We start from the raw sequence: 6,000 nt of genomic DNA, 5'->3' as shown, positions 1-6,000 counted from the left end.
GTTATTCTTCAGTTAGCTCCTTCATAAAGTACCCTGACTGTATTTCTACTGCACTGCACAGCTGTAGGCTCTAATGCACACCCAATGATGCCTTCCGTTTGGATACACCCACATCTCCGAAAATGATCGTTTTCGCTGCTGGTTTCAGCATGAGGGTTTAACCAATCAGATTTCACAATATCAAAGTTGGCCATTCTTAAAACGTTATTCTTTGTCATCTTGCTTCTGAACTTGTCACAGTGCCCTAAATGTTCTGTACAGTTTTACTTTGTAAAATAATTATTTATGTTTTATTATAGATTGCACCAACCTCCCTTTGCATCTCTAAGGTAACGCCATCCTTCACACTAGTTTTGACAGATGTACTCTGCTCTCTTACAAACTACAGTGAAAAGCAGTTTGTCACACAATGCAATACATAATAAAGAACATTGTCAAACGCTTCATTTTATTTCACCTGACATATAGCAGTAGAAGTCTGACAAAGACTAAGAGGCCATTGGACTAATGTTATTCTCACTATTTGCATGAAAGATGTATTTCTGTGCCAGTACTGACTACATTATCCAGCAGATGCATTGTGCTAAAACTGAGGTGTGATAGATTTGAGTTCTTGAACGTTATCGTCTTCCCGTTGAAGCTAAAGAGACAAAAGTTTTCCGGTTTTCCGATTAAAAGTTGTGAGATTACTTTCCTAATGACAGATCTTTGGGTTACTAAAAGACAGCTGTTGTGTCTAATGATGCTCACTTAAGCGTGGCAGCCCAAGCACCTACTCCCTATGTAGAACATTTAGACGGCTGAGTCAACCATTGTCTAATTAACAGAGAAATCAAGCACTGCTATCACTAATGGAAATCCTCATGATCTTCATTACTACTCTCAGGTTATCTTTCGCTCTGCAGTTTGAGTCCCTTGGATCTGATATAGGACCCCCAAAAGAACACAATTACCATGGCAATAGAAACATCTGCAGCTCAGGTGTGATTGTGGCTCACTTGCAGCATCTGGTGGTCAAGTGTATTATCACTTTAGCATTACTGTACATTAAACAGTCACTCAGAACTGTCCTATACCCTATAATTTCCCTCCTACAGAGCTGTATCTTGACTGTGTTTGGATGAAGCGTCCTGCTGTTAACAGATACATCGCTGGTTGTTTAAACATTTCTGACCCTGCTTAGTAGCAGAAGGATGGAGCGTTTGGCGTCTGGAGTGAATTTAGAGGACTCACAGCTTCTGGTCGAATAGAAAGGGGTTTTAACTGGATTCTTAAACTGCCTCCTTTCTCTCCCTCTCCTCTACCTCTTCTCTCCCTATATCACCCTCTTCTCTCCCTCTCTCTCCCTCTTCTTTCCCTCTTTCCTCTCACTCTTCTCTCCCTCTCCTCTCACTCTTCTCTCGCTTTCTTTCTCTCATCTAACATAATCTATGCTTTAGTCTTAAGACAGGCCACTTCCAAACATTTGACTAGGTCCGGAGTAATGGAACACTCCATTGTCAATTATTTCGACAGGGATAGGTGGTCTAGCTAAATTGAAACCTGATTTGGGTGACTGGAAACAAATGAAGAGACATCAGCCACTAAAGCCTGAAATGTTCATTATTTCAACACTTCAATCTATCATGAATATTCTATTTGCATTATTTAGTGCTGATGGCACCACATATCACACCACAGGTATAGCTGTCAAATAGGGAATGGTGATAGGCACTTGTTCCATTCCATCTTTAGTACGCTGCCTACGGCACCTGTCAGAATACCAGAATCCCAGTCTCACATGCACATAGTCAGACACAGATTCCACCATGACAGGCCCAGGATACATACATGCTTCAAACCATGCCTGACAGACATGAGCTATGGAGAACAATCAGAAGTTTAGGAGGAAGTGCATTTCAAAGTCTACTGTAAAGTTGAAACAATGCCGTGAGTTTCAGACAAGTGTACTGAATTCACAACTCAACATCCATTTCATAAAATAAGCTTTTGCTCAATTATCATCAATCAAATTCAACAAATATTACAGTAACCAATCCTTTTCATAAAATGATGTTTTACTCTTTATTATCACTAGTGAGGGTTCTGGCTCTGCTGAAAATGGGCAGCAGCCAGGAAAGAAAAAAACTGTTAGATTATGTAAGGGAAGAACAAACAGCAAAGGAGGAAAAATCGCAGTGTTTTATGATTCACTATTTCTCACTTCAAAGGGTTCTTAGAATCAATTACCCTTGTCAAAATAGCAGCCTCTGTGTTCTAGCGTTTCTCCCTCCTGTATTCCACAAACCATGACCTACATGTTGTGATTCTGAGTAAACACAGCTGAATGCAAAGCAACGCTGCTTTACTTTGATGTTATAAAATACTATTGAGTTACATAATGAGGCCGACCTTTACTGAATAGCAAAGTTATTACAGTAATTCCAAAAAGTGAGTAAATCTCTGATGCTTTGCAGCACACTAGATTTGTCTGAGGACTTCCAGATATGCACTGGAAACGTGTCACCTTAGGAACAAACTGACAGTTTACTAGGGGCCTCCCATTCCCTTACTCCTGGTATTTCAATGATGGCACACAACGAATCAGGTCTGACTTATCTGCTTTGAAACTGTCAAGAAAATGGGACAGTCCAGGTATAATCCAAACAATTCTTAGAATCCTACACACACTCAAAACAGATATATTTAATTATTCGAATCTAAATGAAAACCTGTCCTGTGTGATATAATTAGTTTAAGCAATATAGGTACATGTCTAAACACAAAGTATAGGTCAGGTGGACTTGATGGGTCTGTGAGGACAATACACACATCTTCATGCATTGGTTTCATAGCAAGACTGCACAGATCCTTTACCATAATGCACGGTAGGTTGAAGGTTTAAAAGGGGATAGGATCTTACAGGTGCTTACCAGTGTTTACGTGATTCAATCACCAGCCTATTCTCTACGTTCATGCAATTACTCAAATTACAGTCTAAATTATTTATAGATTCATTAACATACCATAATGATCTCTCTGCAATCCCCTAGGATCTGGTATGGAAATATACCACTAATTAAAAAGGAGAGATTGTAGACAACATGGCAAAAAGCAAATCAGGTGCTTTCGATTACTGACCTATAAGTACAATGTTTATTTGGCCGGTTACTTCTTGACCTCTATGCTATCCCATGTCAGTGAGTGACCTTGTTTCTTAAACTCAACTAGGTGTTGGGTTGGTGTCTGTGGTGGAGGCAGAACAGTGAGGGGAGAGGAAGAGAGCCTAGAGTAGAGACAGAGGCCGACTGCAGGCTAGACCACTGGGTATGGGAGCTGATCAGCTAAACTCTACTTCTCTGAGACCACCACTGCTTCCTATTATGTTCCTATCCTGCCAGAGCTAAAGCGCTGCCTGCTGAAGCGTTAGGGGAATCTAAAAGGGTTAAGGTTAGGTGAAGGGTTAGCTAAAAGGGTTAAGGTTAGGGTTAGGAGAAGGGTTAGCAAACATGCTAAGTACACTACATGACCAAAAGTATGTGGACAGTGGACACCTGCTCCTTGAACATCTCATTCCAAGTTCATGGGTGTTAATATGGAGTTGGTCCCCCCTTTGCTACTATAACAGCCTCCACTCTTCTGGGAAGGCTTTCCACTAGATGTTGGAACTTGCTTCCATTCAGCCACAAGAGCATTAGTGAGGTTGGGCACTGATGTTGGGCGATTAGGCCTGGCTCGCAGTAGGCGTTTCAATTCATCCCAAAGGTGTTCGATGGGTTTGAGGTCAGGGCTCTGTGCAGGCCAGTCAAGTTCTTCCACACCGATCTCAACAAACAATTTCTGTGTGGAACTCGCTTGTGCATGGGGGCATTGTCATGCTGAAACAGGAAAGGGCCTTCCCCAAACTGTTGCCACAAAGTTGGAAGCACAGAATCGTCTAGAATGTCATTGTATGCTGTAGCGTTAAGATTTCCCTTCACTGGAACTAAGGGGCCTAGCCCGAACCATGAAAAGCAGCCCCAGACCATTAATCCTCCTCCACCTAACTTTACAGTTGGCACTGGGTATTCGAGCAGGTCGCGTTCTCCTGGCATCCGCCAAACCCAGATTCGTCCGTCGGACTACCAGATGGTGAAGTGTGATTCATCACTCCAAAGAACACATTTCCACTGCTGCAGAGTCCAATGGCAGTGAGCTTTACAACACTCCAGTCGACGCTTGGCATCGCGCATGGTGATCTTAGGCTTGTGTGCGGCTGCTCGGCCATGGAAACCCATTTCATGAAGCTCCCAATGAACAGTTATTGTGCTGACATTGCTTCCAGAGGCAGTTTGGAACTTGGTAGTGAGTGTTGCAACCAGGGACAGACGATTTTTACGCACTACACGCTTCAGCACTCGGCGGTCCCGTTCTGTGAGCTTGTGCGGCCTACCACTTCGCAGCTGAGCTGTTGTTGCTCCTAGAAGTTATCATTTCACAATAACAGCACTTACAATTGACCGGGGCAGCTCTAGCAGGGCAGAAATTTGACGAACTGATGGAAAGGTGGCATCCTATGATGGTGCCACGTTGAAAGTCACTAAACTCTTCATTAAGGCCATTCTACTGCCAATGTTTGTCTATGGAGATTGCATGGCTGTGTGCTCAATTTTATACACCTGTCAGCAACGGGTGTGGCTGAACTAGCCGAATCCACTCATTTGAACGGGTGTCCAAATACCTTTGTATATATAGTGTAGTTGCAAAGTAGCAAGTAGTTGAAAAGTTGCTAATTAGCAAAAATGCTAAAGTTGTCCGTGATGAGATTCAAACTCGCAACCTGTGGGTTGCTAGACGTTCGTGTCATACGCCCGACCAACCTCCTTCTGTAACCATACCAAACGTAACATATCATACAAATGGAGCATCTCGGATTTACGTACGGAATAATACCAAATGCTCTGAGACCAGGTTGAAACTCATCACTCATTGTCATGCCAAACAATGATATGTTTGGCTTAACAATGAAGAATGGAGTAGGCAAGAGCACAATCAGACCTTGGACCAGGCTACCAAACACCTGCAGAGATGTGACTTTTATATGTACAGTTAAAGTCGGAAGTTTACATACACCTTAGCCAAATACATTTAAACTCAGTTTTTCACCATTCCTGACATTTCATCCTAGTAAAGATTCCGTTTTAGGTCAGTTAGGATCACCACTTTATTTTAAGAATGTGAAATGTCAGAATAATAGTAGAGATAATGATTTATTTCAGCTTTTATTTCTTTCATCACATTCTCAGTGGGTCAGAAGTTTACATACACTCAATTAGTATTTGGTAGCATTGCCTTTAAATTGTTTAACTTGAGCCACACATTTTCTATAGGTTTGAGGTCAGGGCTTTGTGATGGCCACTCCAATACCTTGACTTTGTTGTCCTTAAGCCATTTTGTGAAGTGCACCAGTCCCTCCTGCAGCAAAGCACCCCCACAGCATGATGCTGCCACCCCTGTGCTTCACGGTTGGGATGGTGTTCTTCGGCTTGCAAGTTACCCCCTTTTTCCTCCAAACATAACGATGGTCATTATGGCTAAACAGTTCTATTTTTGTTTCATAAGACCAGAGGACATTTCTCCAAAAAGTACGATCTTTGTCCCTATGTGCAGTTGCAAACCGTAGTCTGGCTTTTTTATGGCGGTTTTGGAGCAGTGGCTTCTTCCTTGTTGAGCGGCCTTTCAGGTTATGTCGATATTGGACTCGTTTTACTGTGGATATAGATACTTTTGTACCTGTTTCCTCCAGCATCTTCACAAGGTCCTTTGCTGTTGTTCTGGGATTGATTTGCACTTTTCGCACCAAAGTACGTTCATCTCTAAGAGACCGAACGCGTCTCCTTCCTGAGTGGTATGATGGCTGCGTGGTCCCATGGTGTTTATACTTGCATACTACTGTTTGTACAGATGAACGTGGTACCATCAGGCATTTGGAAATTGCTCACAAGGATGAACCAGACTTGTGGAGGTCTACAATTTTTGCCT

The sequence above is a fragment of the Coregonus lavaretus genome (assembly GCF_964263955.1).
Source record: "Coregonus lavaretus genome assembly, chromosome: 33".
Classification (NCBI taxonomy): domain Eukaryota; kingdom Metazoa; phylum Chordata; class Actinopteri; order Salmoniformes; family Salmonidae; genus Coregonus; species Coregonus lavaretus.
The sequence above is the reverse complement of the archived record's forward strand: the minus strand, read 5'-3'. Positions refer to the sequence as shown.